This window comes from Heloderma suspectum, chromosome 5, assembly GCF_057233095.1.
Source record: "Heloderma suspectum isolate Gila_16-S chromosome 5, 16-S_ref, whole genome shotgun sequence".
NCBI classification, from domain to species: Eukaryota; Metazoa; Chordata; class Lepidosauria; order Squamata; family Helodermatidae; genus Heloderma; species Heloderma suspectum.
Window position 1 is genome coordinate 25,295,926 of NC_139462.1, and position 17,824 is coordinate 25,313,749.

Genomic DNA, 17,824 nt, shown 5'->3' on the forward strand with positions numbered 1-17,824 from the left:
GGATATGATTGCAGATTACTACCATTGGTAACTCCTAAAACAATGCTACTTCATCTTTTTGAACCTGGATTCCTGCATAAAGATGTCCTTAAGCAATCGTATACAGCTGCAAAGTTATGGATTGTGGATTCTAGAGTTGCATAATAGACCAGGGCTGGTTCATGCGGGCATGTTCATCACTTGTTGACCACAACATCGAGTGATGACTTCTGATACGGCTGCACCCATTGTTCTCCACCAAACATTTTGGGCAAGAAAGTACAGCTGTCAGCAAAGCTTGCCATATCCAGACCTGGATATGCAGTTTGGGGCAATGCCTTCCTTACAGAAGAGGTGAGCATTAGGATCCCCCAAATTCTTTTCTGGCTCAGTTCAGAATCCAAGCTGGAGAAGGCTTCCCAGTTTACTTTCCTCCAGGAAAACTTTCTAAACCTCTTCTGATCTGCCAGTATATTCCCCTTTAAAAAATACAGAAACCCTACCCAGTTGGAACACCAGCAGAAGCAGTGCACTAGCTACTGCAGGGAAGAGGTAAGGAGGAAGTTATTTGCCTCTTCTCTCAAGCACCTGGTGTACTTATAGCACATCAGGACAAAATGCTCTTGTATCCCTTGGGAAACAGACTTCTCAAGAGCTTAGATCATAGAATCATGGGGTTGGAAAGGGCCTACAAGACCATTGAGTCCAACCCCCTGCTCAGTGCAGGAAGCCTGATTCCCAGGTGGTCTCCCATCCAAGTACTAACCTGGGCTGACCCTGCTTAGCTTCCGAGATCAGATGAGATCAGGCACATCCAGCCCTTTGCTCTACTGAAATGTGAGTAGACTTTGGGCAATTACATTTCTCAAGGCACACCGGGGACTTTGGTCTTGGTGGAGCATGCTAGAAGGGAGATAGAAGGAGGGAGGTCTCTCCTTCTCTGTCCCTGTGACTGGAGCACCACCACTGTTTCTTCCCTAACTAGGTATGTGTTGCTTATAGAGAAGGGGGAAGTGACTATTATTTTATTTATCGTATGGCACATTTACATCGCGTTACAGTAAAAAACATAGAGCATAATAAATATAAAATATAGACAGGAAGATCACAGACATATGTCTAGGTTACAGATATAGTTTTTTGCTTCATTTGTCACAGCCAGGAAATCAGCAAAGTCTCTATTGTAGGCTCGGTTTTGACACTCTGTCACTATATGTTGGATAGGTTTTTTTTCAGCCCCACAATCACAATTTGATGATGTTATTTTGCCCCATTTGTAAAGGGCATCTGCACATCTACCATGACCCATGCGAATTCGGTTCAAAGTTGTCCATATCGCACGGGGCTGGTCAAATCCAGGTGTTTTTTCCAAGATGCAGGGCAAGGTTTGGCATTGCAGAGGGCAGTTTCCTAGCCAATGTTGTTTCCACGTATTATTGCAGATATTAAAATCATCTTCTAGAAGAGCTTTAGCAGTAGAAATGGCTGGATGTCTCGATCTTAGCCTGCTTCGCTCCAAGTAGGTTACATCATTTAATATTGGTAGCTGGAGATTGTCAATAATCTTCCGATATTCTTGAAGAAGGGCACTCTTTCATCTTGCATCTGGAGGTGGTATGTGGCTCAAAGGCAGCCAGTATGTGGGAGTAAGTCATATCGTCCCACTAACGATGCACATTGACTCATGCAATCGGTTCTTGCATCTCTCCTTTTCAATCTATACATAGCTGACATACCACACACAAAGTCTAGAAAATTTGGTTAGATGGATGATTGTAAGTGGAGGTTACAACCCAATCCAACAAAGACGGAAGTAACATGCTTCCACCTTTGTAACAGATCAGCAAGCAGAGAGCTCAACGTTCAATTTAAGGGAAACCGGCTCAATCATAACATGCATCCCAAATATCTTGGGGTCACACTGGATAGGACACTTTCTTATAAAGCACACCTGATGAAGACTGCTGCCAAACTGAGAAGTAGAAATAACATTCTACACAAATTATGCGGGAAGTGACTAGAGCACTGGTGTAGTGGAGGCAGGGCTTCCAGGGACACAGCCCTGGCACTTTTTCATTAGCAGGGACTCTGATGTCATCCGCCACCCACCTCAGAATTCCCTGTTCCCTCTGAGCTTAGCTGTGATCCCCACTTTAGCTGTGGGGGGAATGAATTTTCCAAGCAACAATATATTGTAACATGTTGGAATGCAAAGTATTTGGGATGACTTGGTCTAGAATGGCCAGTTAAGACCTATTTGTTTTACTGAAGACATGCTCCAGGTGGAGATGAAAACTCCTAGAACTAGTTTGTTGATATGGATTGACACAGCCACCTGAACTGCACTGCCCTTGGAGACTGTCACAATGAGCTCCTGCATTTCCAAATTTACCACTACACCAGTGTGTGCGTGCATGTGTGTGTAGTTCAATCCAGCTGGGTGTGTGGATGTTTCTGTTGCAGGGGGAGGGGGGAGATATAATGAAGGAGTTTAGAGAAAGCTAATAGGTTAAGTGAGGGTGCTAAAGGAGTGTGAAAGGGGGCTGTTTAAATGAGAAGGGATCTGTCCATGAGGGATGAGTTGAGAGGGTGTTTTAAATAAATAAATTTTATTTATTTTATCTTTATAAATGAAATATACAATACCAAATATACCAACAACCTGATCAATACTAGAATTTCCCAACAATACAATATTCTGATGAGGACACCATAATAACAAAAAGAGAAGGAAAAAGAAAGAAAGAAAAAAGGAAAAAAGGCAAAGGGAGGAGGAAAGAAAAAGGAAGATTCTTTCCCCTTCCCCCTCCCTCTCCCTCCTGCTTAAAGAATTAAATTTAAACTCCAATACCCCCCAGCCTCCGATGCCATTCTATTTTACAATCTATATCTATAACCTTAACAATCTTACAGTTTAATAAACAACCTTACATTTCAATATAATCATATTTTGAAAAGTTAAAATGTTTGTGTTTGAGTGAGTGAGAGAGTGAGTGAGTGAGTGAGTGAGTGAGTGAGTGAGTGAGTGAAAAAGATTTTAACACCCCCACATTTTTTTCCTCAGACGGCCAATTGAAATACCACTGCCCTACTCTCAGCTGCACTGTTTTTGGAACCCAGTTGAAGGCTGTATATCTTACAAGGTTGTAAAATCTTAGAAGGGGGTGTGGCTGTGACCGTCTCTAAGGGACCCTGCACTTCTGAATTTGCCATGACACTTCTGGACTGGAGGGATCACAGTCTGGGTCATTGGAGGAAATAACTCAGCTGGGAATGGGATTACATTCACCGTGCGAACGTAATGCTGGACTAGATAGATCCTTGATCTGATCCAGCATGGCTCTTCTTATGTTCTTAACTCAGGGTATTTCTGACTGAATCCAACATGAGCTGGCATTATGTCATCTGTCTTTACATGAAAGGGAATCTTTGTGGGGAATGAAATGGTCCCCCGCCCTCCCCACCCAAATGTCTAACTTTTTCAGGCTAATATGTAACTTGGTTGCTACCTCCTCAATATTTCACCCAAATGTCTAACTTTTTCAGGCTAATATGTAACTTGGTTGCTACCTCCTCAATATTTCAGTGCCGCTTTTTAAGAATTCTACCTTCTCTTTCTTGCCAAGTAGGTAATCCCAACCAATCAGGCATCATGTAACTAGCATGATGACATCGCAATGCAATGTAGCCAATTCCAGGTGAGGGTCTTGCTTCCAACCCTCACTCTGACTTGTCACAAGACAGTGTTACAGATCCTATTCAGAGTGAGAGCAAGAAGCATTGTTCTCATTCTGAATGGTTGAACAGCTTTTCCTCTACTCATGCCCTTCCAAATTAATGAAAGGGGGCATTTTTCACAATTTGTGAAAGCTTTCATTAAAAGTGTCCCCATTTTGGCACAGCCGAATGTGAATGGGCCATTATAGATCTAATACTGCAAGCATAATTCCTTAGCTCCTCACAACATCTCAAAAGCGATGCTTTTCAGCAAACAGGTAATCTACATGCATCGGTGAACCTTCCAGGACTTAGACTGTTTGCAAAGAAGTATGCATCCTAATGTGTTTGGAAACCACTATTCTCTAGCAAGGGGGAGGGGATTTTTTCTTTCACCATACCACCCAGTGTCCTGGGGATCGTGATAGCACATGAGATCTTTACTTCAAACACTTCAGAATAATTACACTTATCAATGACCTTGACTAAGAAGGTTAGATCCTTTTCACTCATCTCCTGGTTGAGTGTTATCTTTTTCATGCAGCTTACATTAGCACTAAAGTAATCCATACAGTGTAATTAGCAAGGAATGATGACCATAGGTTTTATATCCAGAAGGGAGAAAAATAGAGGTGTGATTTTTCTAGTGCTCTTTCTTGACTATCGGCTAATTGACTCCTGTTCCATCATGAACACCACGTATAGATTACAACAAAGGTAGCATGGCTGATAATACATGTAAAGCACCCAGGATACTCCCTTGTTCTGCACTCTCAGTACTAATATGAACTAATTTACTTGCGAAACCTTAACTTCAGGGCTTTGCTTTCTCTGTTGCAAAGGCTTCATAAATGAAGGGTATTAAGGAGATCAGACCTCAGGGAGGAATGGATGGGAGAGCCTGTAAAAATGCCAGTTAAGTTAAGCCATCTGTTAATAACACTACTGCGATATATAATATTTATTTCAGGCCTGAAAATGCTAGGAACCTAAAGTAGAAAGAGCTTTGCGATATGAACTGGCAAAGTGTGGCATTCCGCCGGCATTTCAGATTTCATTGGTGGGATGGGAAAAGAGATTTCAGTCATGGGGGGGGGGGGGCAAGACTCAGCAAGATCCTATGACCCATTCTTGGGTATAGTCATTCATTATATAGCAAAAAAGCAAACAAAAACCTACTAGTGTCTTTTAAGACCATGTGTCATGTCGTTTTCCTTTTTAAATATGCTCTTATAATTATACCAATATTATCAATCAGACAAAGAGATATTTCCCTTTTACATGCATGTACACAGACCAATTGAATGTTCATAACAATATTTATTTATTTACTGTTACATTTATAATCCAACTATTTTCATCTTACAAGGAACTCAGGGCAGTGTACAGGTTGCTTCTCCTCTCCATTTTATCCTCACAACAACCCTGTGAGGTAGGTTAGGCGATGAGTGACTGGCCCAAAGTCACCCAGTGAGCTTCTTGGCCTAGTGGGGACTAGAACTCAGATCTCCCGGGTCCCAGTCCAACACTCTAGCCACTACACCACACTGGCTTTCAGTGCGAGAGCTGGCTAGAAATATAGAATCTCCCGAGGAATAATCAGTCACACAGCCAAGCTCTACCATTAGGCAGAACGAGTTAGTTATTAATGTTAATTATTAAGGGTGCAATCCTATGCATGTTTATACAGGGAAAAAAGGCTTACAACTCCCAGTATGCCTCAGCCAGCCGTGGCTGGGGCATGCTGGGAGTTGTAGGGCTTTTTTCTGTCTAAACATGCATAGAATTGCATCTTTAATTGATTTGTATTGTATTTTTACTTCTAGGGAACACTGGGGTGGTGGAGCCAGGGCTTGCAGGCATGCAGCACTGGCCCTTTTGGATTAGCAGGGATGCTGGTGTCATGTACCACCCCTACCCCTCAGAATTCCCTGTTCCCTCTGAGCTTATCTGCAATCCTCACAATAGGTAGGGGAAACTGAATTTTCCCAGCAATGATATAATTTTCCCTGTTGTAAATTATTTTGGGATTGCTTGATCTTGAATGGGCAGTTAAGACCCCTTAGCTTACAAAAGACCTCCTCCTGGTGCGGATGAAAATGGCTAGAACAGGTTTGCTGATATGGATCAACACAGCTGCCTGGATTTTTATTTATTTATTTATTTATTTAATTTATTTTTGGACTCTCCTTGGTTATGGGAACTGTCATGATGAACCCCTGCACTTCAAAATTTACCACTGCATCAGTGGACAAAAGCCCTATTCAGGCATTCTAAAATGGAGTAAACATGTGAGAAAGGGGAATACCCTAATCCTGCCCCATCTGTCATCATTTTTACATGTGGAGGGCAGCTTTCTATAGCAGAGAGCCCCTTCTACCTGTAGAGGCTCTCCACACGATTTGGAACCCCTCAGTTTCATAATGCCTGAATAGGGCTAGAGAAGTGAGGGAAAGCAAAAACTTCCCTCTTCCTGTTTCCCTGTATGCATTTCAGAATTTACTACTATGCCTCTGCCAGGGAGGGGAAGAAGCAGTTTTCTGCCTCAGCTACCAAAATAACTCGAGGTGCCTTCAGTTCTGTGCACCTTGTCAGGCAGGGGGGAGTGTCATTTGCTGCTTCACCTGAGGCAGCAAAATGTGTTGTACCAGCCCTGATCACAAGGGGAGGCTGAGTGGTTTGCTAAATGGTGCTTTGCTAACTTGTAAGAGTGAGCATTGCACTAAGAAAAGATGATGTTAATGGAGGGGGGTGTAGACAAGGTTGCTTGACTTTAGTTTCAGAGCGCCTCCTGAAACCAGGCCTAGAAGAGGCTGACTCTTTGTGTAGAAAGTTCTGGCTGCATTAAAGAGAGCATGTGGTCTCTCACCTCAGACACTTAGTGGCTCCCACTGTTATAATGAATACTTTTTGGCTCTTCTTCTTATCTCTCTCTTTTTAAAACTTTGAGGAAGTGGCTGCAAATTGTCAAGATAGGTTGAGAGAAGGTTGAGCTACGCCTCACTTTAGAACCCCTTCATACTAGAGCAGGGTCAAATTGTTATGATTTTTGTTTTGAAACGCACAGGTTCCATTCGAGAGACCTGTTCCTTGAGCAGCTAAACAAACAATTTGAAAATACCATGGGTTTCTCCGCTTTTCATTCTGAACACCAACCACAGTTCAGACAAAAATCTTTCCAGTGGGGTAAAAGTCTCTGAAGTGTTTTGTGAACTATGGCCTAAGTTAGAAGTAGATGAAAACATGGAAGAGTTGGAACAGAAATGCCTGAATGAAACACAGTATTGTTAAACTTAAAGGAGAAGAAGAAGAAAGCGGTGCAACTTTCACCTTTAGTGGCACTTGTCTCAGCTTCTAGATGCTGCTGCTGCTTCATCATGAAATGTTCACTATTTAGGGCCAATGCTGAGCTCTTCCCTGAAGGCTATACACATGGATCTACATTCCACTGAAGTCCTTTTAATTACAGAAAAGTGTATGTGCATAAAATCAAAGGTGCCAACTTATTTTTAGTTCCCAGAGGCCTATTTGCATAACATTTAGGGAGTTAAAAGTCTTTAAGTGTAGAAATTTATGCACATCAGAAGAAGAAACGAGATGAAAGACAATTTCCCCTCCCACACACCTCCAGTTACTAAACTATAACCATCAGAAACTGAAAATTTGGGATCACAGTTGTGGATGACTGCCCAAGTATAAACAGAACCATTTATGGACTATGTCTGTGATGTTTCTGAGTTCTGGAATGGTGTCCCAAGAGTCTGTTTACACATACATCACATGGATGGAATGTAGACTTGGAACCACAGACATCACTAGACAATGGGAAGAAAAGAAGAGGGGGAGTTAGCTCCAAGCCAGTGGAGGGTTGGAGGAAGAAAATGATCATGTCAACAACTTTTCTGTTGTTGATGCTGGGAACATATTCCTAGATAAGCCCCTATCCACCCACCCTATAGATCCATATCAGAAAACATGACTGGCTTCGCCCTTGGCTATTCAAAATGGTTCAGAACAGTTTTTAGTACAGTTAAAAATTGTCTAAGCAGTATGATGGCAAAAGGTAATTAGAAATGAGGCAGTAATTATGTTTCTCCAAAGAGCTTTCGGTAGTATATAGGACAGGTGTGCAAAAAGTGCAGCCCGCAGGACAGAAGCAGACCCCCAAGGCCTCAGTAGTGGCCCACCTAGACCCCAAGCTTCTGCTACCACTGAAAAATAATAGGGTGGCATGACCACCAGCAAAAACAAAGTGGGGGGGGAATAGAGAAAGTGCTTGTAGTGCTCACTGAATGATTTGCCAAATTGTACATGGGTGAGTGAAGGTGTCACATGCACACTCCCTTCAGTAATCCCATCCTCCATGTGTTTCGGGGGGGGGGGTGAGTGTTGCCTCGAGTGTTTCCATACCTGGTGTCTTCCAGGGATGATTTGGGAATGGGACTTCCAAGGCATGAACCATAGAGCCCTCCAGGATCATCTCCCAGAGCGTCACCTTGAAGACGGTCTAGGAAATAGCAGTTGCTGACTACTGCTGCTGCTGCTGCCAGGAGGCACAGTGAAACACTGCTTTCTCCAGCAAAAGTAAGCTGATGCTTTGAAGCGGAGGAGAAATGCTCATTATAATGACATCAGGAGAGATGGAAGATGATATGACATGGGATTAAGTAAAATTAAATAAATTAAAAACAGAGGGGGGAAATTAGGTGGGATTGAGATGGGAGTGGGGGGAGAGGTTCATTAGAAAAAGATGGGATGCCAAGAACCCTGAGTGTGCCAAAGTGACAGACAAGCACCTGGAGAACCAATTGAGAATAGTAATATTATCAGTTCCACCAGAAAGCATGAGTGAGAAAGACAAACACAGACATCAGATTCAGGTGAGTTGGACATATTTTTTTTTCCTTTTATTTCCAACGTAAATTACATTTACAACTGTTTTCCCCTAAGCTCTAGGATGCATGGAAAATGTGTGCAAATTGAGCCACGATAGAACAGGAGATTTGTGCAAATAAAGCTTCAATCGAATGGGAGATTTGTGCAAATTGAGCCACGATCGAATGGGAGATTTGTGCAAATCTCCCCAAATTTGTGCAAATTTCCTAATCTGGAATGGGGCATGGTTCCATGTTTTGCAAGCAAAAATGAAATTCTCATACATCCCTAGTGTGTCAAATGCATTGTGAAAGCTCTCCAAAATGGAATGACTGTGCATTCCATTTGAAAATAAATGTGAAAATAAAGGGGAACGCAAATAGCGTAGCGGGCGCTATTTGCGTCCCCTTTTGATTCGCCGTCATAGTCGCCCGCTATGCTATTTCGTAAATGTAAATGTTTACATAGCGTATCACGTCTAATTAAAAAAAACAAAAACAAAACGTGCTTACTCGTTTTTTGTTTTTTTTTACCCAGAGCCCTCTGCGGCCGGAAATCCGGCTGCGGACGGCTCTGGCCTGGCCGGGCTGGCTGCTCCACGGAGCTGCTGCGGAGCACAACCGGCCATTCAAGGATTCCGGGGGGAGGAACGGAGCATCTCCCCCCCCACCATCAACATAATCCACGAAAGGTAAGTCACTTTCATACATCCCTACATATTAACCATATGTAAGTCACTCTGAGCCCCCCAGGAGAACCGTGGGGTGTGAATAGGGATGTCCAGATTTCGTGAAAACCATCCCATGAGTGTGTGTCGTGGATTTTGCGGTGTTGTTTGTTCTGGCGTCTGTTCACAGACAGATTTGATTTTTTTTCCGGTATGCGGAAAAATACGCAAATAATTCCGTAAGAGAGTTTGCAATAATTTAGGTAATTTATGTACGTAACATTTAGCATATTGTCTCCTATTCCATTTCACTTTTCCCCGCATATATTTTTCAGAATGCCATCTGCCTCAGTAGAAAGTTGTGTATTTTCCTACAAATAAATTTATTATTTCAGGAAAATAATAATAAAAAAGATCCCAAAGTCCACAGACTCCGCATGGCCCAAGGAGCCTGGTCTGCAGCAGATTCCGCAGGCTGGATTCTTAGAAATCCAAACACATTTTAGTCTGTCTCGGATTTTTCCAGCATCCCTAAGTGTGAATAATTAAAATTTCATTCCACAGAAAAACCATACCCCAGAGGTAAAAATCAGAGTGGAGTCTTTATGGAGGGAAATTGCTGATCAGCAGCAGTTTGTTCTGTTGCTTTCCCCTTCTGATCCATTGCACTTTTTTTGTCCCTCTGTGCCTTTGGGACAAGAGAGCTCAGAGTCAAATTGACATAAACAGCGGTAGGTCTCCTGTAATTCAGCAATCTGTATAGGCAGAGCAGGGTGTCATTTCATTATATATTCCTCGAGGAGACCAAAAGCTGAGTCTAATAAAACACTGAAAGATAAGATCCCACTTACTCCGCCTATGGGGATGAGTAGCAGGTACCAAAGTGATAAACAGAATCCAACTAGCCCCGTACTCGGAGGGAATAATCGAAAAGCGCATGGCTGCAAGGCCTCCAACAGTGGATGGGGAGTTCTCTGGGGAATCAAGGAAATTCTCAAGAAAAAAATACAGCTGAGGGGGACTCATTGGTCCTGGAAGAAATTATCGCAGGCTTCATTTTTCAGTCATAGATGGAGGAACAATTTCTTTGCCTCCTGGATATATTCTTCATTCATATTTTTGTCTTTGAGTTCCTCCCGCATGGGCAAATCCAGCAATGTTTATGATATGATGTGGAATCCATTCCCTCTAATCCTCTGCCTCAATGACAACTTGAAATGTGTGGATCAGCGGCTATATGCTGATTTTACCCCACCTCAGAGGCCCAAATTCCGATTTAAAGGACATGTCACTGCACTGGGATTTGCACATGAATGTGTGGCCTAATTTCTTCCTCTCCTTTTTAAATTTTTTTTAAAGCATATTACCATGAAAATACCCAGGCAAAAATTGCCATGATTTTGATGGATGCTTGTGGATCTGCGGCAATCTATTTTCATATGTGTGGCTAGTCTTCTAACTCGGCCCTTTGCAAGACTGGAAGTGTGGGGAGGACCCATATATTATTATTAGAGAGAAGGTTGAAGTCTATTCTTTTTATTAAATATGTACTTTATTTCCTCAACAGGAATATGCACATAAGTTGTTGTTCAGTCATTCAGTTATGTCTGACTCTTCGTGATCCCATGGACCATAGCATGCCAGGCCCTCCTGTCCTGAGCTCTCTCCCGGAGCGTGCTCAAGTTCATATTCATTGTATCGGTGATGCTATCTAGCCATCTCATCCTCTGCCTTCCCCTTCTCCTTTTGCCTTCAATCTTTCCCAGCATCAGGATCTTTTCCAGTGAATTTTCTCTTCACATTAAATTCACCCATGCTTGTCCATTTTAGTTTGCTGATTCCCAAGATGTCGATGTTCAATCTTGCCATCTCATGTTTGACCATCTCCAGCTTACCTTGATTCATTGATCTTACATTCCAGGTTCCTAAACAATATTGTTCTTTACAGCATTGGACTTTCTTTTCACCACCAGACACATCCATAGCTGAGTGTCCTTCCGGCTTTGGCCCAGCCGCTTCACTCTTTCTGGAGCTACTTGGAAATTCCCTCTGCTCTTCCCCAGTATTATATTGGACACCTTCCGACCTGAGGGGCTCATCTTCCGGCGTCATCTCTTTTAGCCTTGTGATACGTTCCATGGGGTTTTCTTGGCAAGAATACTGGAGTGGGTACTCCAATCCTACTATCTGACAATGAAAATGTTAGAAATGCAACCTGGGACTGTAGGCATGGAGTTCATATATTCTGCTGCTGAGATATGGCCCAGCTATCCTCTTGGAAGCACTGGGTTGAATCCAGGATCTGCCTTCCATGAGAGAAAGGGCTCCACCTGCTGGAAGTCCCTCTGCCCAAGTTTGGGGGATCCTCTCCCACACATACCACAGCTCACCCCATTCAGGATTTTGTGGGGTCTCCTGACTCTCTGCATAGTATTTACAGGGGACTGGAGGAGCTGCCTTGGGAAGGAAGGAGGAGGTGATTCCACCATTGCAGTTGATCCATCTTAAATTTGGATCCAACTCACCATATAAGATGTATAAAGCTTGATTTACCAGGGATGAGTGGGAAGAAGCAGTTCTATGCTTCATCCAGTCTTCTATGACAAAACTCTAGAATGGATCGCGGAAGCCATTATGGCTTCCGCGATTCACTCCACACATGCGCAAAGAAGCCTAGTTGGCCTCTTTGTGCATTCCCAGGATTGGATCCAGACTTACTCATGTTTAGAGCAAGACCCACTGAAATCAACAGGACTTAAGTCTATCATGAGCAACTTAAGTCCGATTTAATGGGTCTACTCTAAGTAAGTCCAATTTAGCAGGTCTCTTCTAAGTAAGACTAAGTCTGGCTCCAACCCCATGTTTGGAGTATGCAAAGTGGGAATGATTTAGGATGCTACCTTGCATGTTCCAAGGCTCGAACATGGCCAGCAGGTGGTGGAAACAGTGCTCAAGACCATGCAAAGCGGCCTCACCTCTCCTGCCCTCACACACCCTCCCTTGGTGTGGTGAGCAAGCAGTGTTTTCACCTTTTGCTGCCTGCACTGAACACAATCGGGGCCTGTAGGGCAACCTGCAAGAGCATCCCAGGACATCTCTGAGTGCTGTATAAGCCTGCCTTTCATGCCTGAGCCCCCAGTGTGGGGAAGAGATAGTATTTTCATTGGCTGCTGGTTTCATTGAATGTAACTGGAGCATATTAGGTAGCCTTCAACAGCAGCCTGAGAATGTCCCAAAACACTCCAGGTGGCCAGTTCATATGCCAGTTCATATCCCACAGTCAGTGGGCAGTGAAATAATGCTCATTCACTTTTCCAAACCCAGAAAGCTGCTTTATTCAGACCGATGCTCCATCTAGTCCAGTACTGTCAATGCTGACAGGCAGCGGCTCTCGAGTGTTTCAGGCAGGATTCCTTCCAAGCCCTATCAGGAGTTGCAAGGGATTGACCCTTGGGACTTTCGGCATGCAAAACAGCTGCTCTACCACTGAGCTATGGTCCCTCCCTTATATGGTCTGGTCCCTCCCAGACATGTACAGCATTTTTGGAAAGAGCTAGAGTCCACCCAACTTTAGGGGGAGAGAGGGCCTGGTCCCACTCCAAAAATGCTTTCACATTTGGATTACTTCCCAAATTCAGACTGGGCCAATGTTCAGTGGCATCCCTATGAGACCCGGTATGAGACATCCCAGTATGAGATCCCAGTACGCCCAGTATCCCAGTACGCCCAGTATCCCAGTACGCCCAGTATGAGACATCCCTATGAGACCCAGTATGGACTAGGATTGGGAAGACCCAAGTTCAGACCTCCAGTCAGCCATGAAGCTCACTGGGCCACTTTGGGGCAGGTGCTGCCCCTCAGCCTAACATACCGCACAGGGTTGTTGGGAGGATAAAACAATGTACATCACCTTGAGCTCCTTAGAGGAAAGATGGTTTGGAAATGTAATAAATAAATAAATTCCCACAAGCACTGTGTATTAGGACAGCTGGGAAATGGGATGACAGCTTTGCATGGGCAGCCATTTTGAGGAGCGGCAACCCCATATGGTTTCAACCACACCTTCACAACTCGTTCTCGTGGAGTTGGAAGGAACTCAGAGTGATACACTCATGCATATCATACTGTCATCTACATATCTTATAAGAAAGTGATTCCTTCCACCACCTTGAGAAACTGAAAATTCCTTCAACAGAAAAAAACAGTCAGAAGCTCAGGTCCTTGATCCCCACAAAGGATTCGAACATGGACCAAATAATGATATCTTTGGTCTTGCTATTGTTCCACTTTGCTTTTTTGACCTCAATCTTAATTTCCTAGAAAACGTGTCCCATTTTTTAAACCTTCCATTAATCAACAAAGTGTTCCATCTGTACTGGTTGTAGCTGATTTTTATTTCAAGTTCTGTTCTGTCAAGTGAACCTTTCTCAATAGGGCAGGAGCAGGTGAGAACATGCAAGAAATACATTGTTCAAAAGGCATTTGCTCATTGAACTGGGAATAACTGCTAAAGTTTGGGAACAAAATCCATCTTCCACTTGCCAGTGATCATAGTGAGAAAAACACACACCCTACAGTCCTGTGCATGAAGCATGAAAGCAGTTTTCCCCTTCAGCACCTCACCAGCAGCTTCAGATGCCACAACGATAAGTATTATATGAAGTCTCCAGGCACTTATAATCCTCTGATGCTGGACTGACATATGGCTTAATTATATACTGTTTTGTACTCCCAGTGTCCCTTTGTAGTATGATGTTCCAGAGAAGCATTAGAGGGAACGAGTACTGTAGACTTGCAGTCCAATCCTATGCATGTCTACTCAGAAGTAACTCCCACAGAGTTCGGTGGTATAGGGTTGTGTTTTGTAATATCTGTCTGTTGGGTTTGAGTTGTCATTGTGTGATTTGTTTGTTTGTTTGTTTTACAAATTAATAGTGCAGGTGAGAAGCAAAATAAACACACAAACTAGCAATATCCGTCCTAAAGCAGCATTGATCCACCTTGCAACCCCCAGGCTGCTTCCTGGCAGCCAGTTCCAAAAACATGACTTTCTCGCTTTGTCTACATTCCAAATATTCTTTTTGCCCCCTCTTTAACAGTGGTGTAATGGTACATTTTGAAGTGCAAGAGCTCATCATGACACCCCCAAGGAGAATCCATAATCATGTCCCCGGGTGATATATGTAAGTAATAGAAAAGCAGGCATATAGATATAGAAGATACAGATTAGCTATAGATATAATATAGATACATGCCTGCTCTTCTGTTACTTATGCTCAAAGGAACTAACACTCTGGTCAAAAACTCTATAATAAAACACAGATATCCAAAAACAACCAAACAAAGCTAAAGTAAAGTAAATCTCACAATTACATTTATGGAGCACGACTGCAGTGACAGTCCCAGGCATAGTTGGGAGCAAGCTCCATTGAACTCACTGCTGCTTACTTCTCTGACTGCATAGGTTCAACATGTAAAACACATTCAGCTTGAACAAAAGATCTCCAGCGAACTGAAATGCAACCGTCAGCTTTCAATTAGAAATGCAAAGCATCTTGCAAGGAAGTATTACCGTTTAAGCCGCTAGCACGATGTAGGGGTCCCATTCAAGAAAGGGAAAGAAGTGTCCAGTCTCTGTTTGATTATTGTCTTCCTTCTCTCTGACTTCTTCTATGCTAATCTGTCACAAACAATAGTAAAACCTGAAAGCCTTGTTATTGCCTCATTCATGTGCCGGAGGAAGCAGGGTCCATCATCAGCTGCACTGGTAAATGCTATCATCGCTCCTGTTCAGAAAATAAGCCGGAGATGCACCCCTCATGTTCCCCTTCCACCACACCACTGCTCTGCAAGTAGGTCTTTCTCCGGGAACTTTCTACAAGCAGTTTTTTTGATAATGTTTGGTGTGATGGACCATCAGAGGCTATTAAGGGTGCACCTACCATTCACCATTAAATAGCACGCTACACAAGGATACAGACATTTAGAACATTCCCCCAGTTTTGCTCTCCCCCAAATCTCTCTCCCACCCACACCTACCCCGTTTCAGATCCACCTTTCACCACTGCATTTGAACTGAACATTTAATTTTCTAATTTGGCTTGTTGTTCAGTCGTTCAGTTGTGTCCGACTCTTCGTGACCCCATGGACCATAGCACGCCAATTTGGCTTGGCCTTACTTCAAATCAAATGTACATTCTGAGTCACTGATGATATTATTGAATCTCATGTGCTTCCAGGCTTCTTCTCTTGGTAGCTAAGTCCCGGAAGAACCCCCAAAGAGCAATAATTGAGGAATAGCTAATAAAAGTCTTGGATATTGCAGAAATGGACAAATTAATTGATAAAAATATGGAAGAATTCAATCCCAGATTCCAGCTGAACATAGACTGAAATGCAGTCCATTAATTGCATACACAATTATATAAGAATGGGAAAATATCTCTGTTTTTGTAATTTCGAATTTGTTAAAGAAAATATTTAAAGGGTAGCATTTTTTCCTTTTTCCTTTTCATCTTTCTCTCTCCACCCACCCTTCTGATGGGAAAAATTCCCATAGGTATCATTGAAATCTGCTTACTCTCACACTTTTAGCAATGATACTGGGGGAAGGGGGAGGTTAGGTGTCCTCTTTTATGGAGGACAGTCCTCCACTTGAAGGGCTGCCAGAGGACCACCCTCTATCTGGAGGCATCCTCTATTTGAAGGACCATCCTGTCCAATTCCAGTTTAAAGATCAAGAACCATGAGAACTGTTGCCCATCAACACCTGGACAGCAGACTGAACAGACAGGCACACAGGTCACTGGGAGGGTCCGTAGCTCAGCGGTAGAGCACATGCTTTAGATGCAGAAGGTCCCAGGTTCAATCCTTGGCATCTTCAGGTAGGGATGGCGGAGAAATCTGCCACGGACTCCAGTGAGGCTGGATTCTTTAGAATCCGGCCCCCCGGAGTCTGTGGCAGAACGGACTGCTCCCCCCTGCCACCCCGCGAAGTCCAGTAGGGACGGACCCTACCTGGTGCCGGCCGGTCCGGGTTCATCTGCTGCAGTCCGCAGCCATCCGCTGCCGGGCTGCAGATGCAAATGGCGTCCAGCATAGCAGATGCCATTGGCGTCCCTGCCCTTGGCCGTGATAGGCTACGTAAATATTTACATAGCCTATCACGGCCAAGGGCAGGGACGCAAATGGCGTCCGCTACACCAGTCGCCATTTGTGTGGCAGCGGACAGAAGTCCAGCTGTGGACGGGCCCGGCCGGCTGCTCCGTGGACTCACTGCAGAGCGGAGCCGGCCGGAAAGGATTCCGGGGGGAGGGACGGATCCCCTTCTCCCCCCAGTGGACGCCCCGGACCGGACGGGTGAGTGGGGTTTGTACACTCCTATCTCCAGGTAGGGCTGGTAAAACTCCTGCCTGAAACCTTGGAGAGCCGCTGCCAGTCAGTGTTGACAATACTGGGCTAGATGGACCAAGATGGACTCAGTATAAAGCAGCTTCCTGTGTTCTTATGATCACAGTCTTCTGCACTATGGTGAGATGTACTGTATTTCTATTTTAATAATAATAATAATAATAATAATAATAATAATAATAAATTTGCATCTATACATATACATTAACATCTGCAAATGTTAGTCAAATCACTGTTCTCTTTTGTCCTCTTTTTTGGTGATGCATTTTCTCTTTTGGGTGATTCATAAGTGGGCATCCCATTGATACCTGAACACACACACACACGATAGACATATGCAAGAGTAGATAGTTTTCCAAACTTCCACTCCTGATATCCATTTAACAGCACAGCTACTGATAAGGGCAGTAGCTGAAACATTTAACTTAAAATATTTTTTGATTACTCTGCTGTTTGTCTTTCTGTCTTCCTTATATATTTTACCATAAGACTGGCTACATCCACAGTGGATCCAGAGCCTCCTTGTTGCTTTGCTGTTGTGCTGCTTTACGCCAACCCCTCTGTCTCTCTCCACATGCACACACAATGTTGGTCCCTTCCCCCCACCATCTACTCCTTAGTTAATTGAAATGCATGGTAAAATAGGTGTGGGATCTTGGGTCTCTATGAGGTGTTATGAAAGAGTAGCATAGACTCAAGTGTTCTGGGTCCTGTACTGGGGAGGAAGGGCAACACTTGTATTCATTCATCCATTCATTCATTCATTACATTTTTATACCGCCCAATAGCCAAAGCTCTCTGGCGCAATACTCTCTGTAGCACAATACTCCAAAATTCCTGGTGCATCAAGTTGTAACACCGTTATTTCAATTCTTTGGATAGCAATCCATTCTGACCATTATCTGTATTTCCATGCTTTGAGTTAGGGTGGGAGTGAAACCCCGATGTTCATGGCATGAAACACCAACTGAGCTGTAAAACTGGATTTCTCATTCTGATCCAGTGGATCGATGGCATCCTGTGCTGTTGTCATAGAATATCTTGCAACAAGGAGAAGCTTTCAGACAGTTACCTCTCAATGTGGTTTTCTAAACTGGCAGCATCCCTCTGCTAGTTTAACTAGTCCAAAATCCCTTTAGCTTTGAAAGGTGGCTTGTGGGGAAAAACAGCTGGAAT

At 43.6% G+C, this 17,824-nt stretch overlaps 1 long non-coding RNA gene across 1 annotated transcript; it reads left to right on the forward strand.

Annotated features, from left to right (window-relative positions):
- Positions 1–8,200: 8,200 nt before the first annotated feature.
- On the forward strand, positions 8,201–14,950 carry LOC146343717 (uncharacterized). Its single transcript, XR_014792564.1, has 3 exons — positions 8,201–8,576; positions 9,109–9,262; positions 14,703–14,950. It is a non-coding gene; the product is annotated as an uncharacterized LOC146343717 (long non-coding RNA).
- Positions 14,951–17,824: the final 2,874 nt, after the last annotated feature.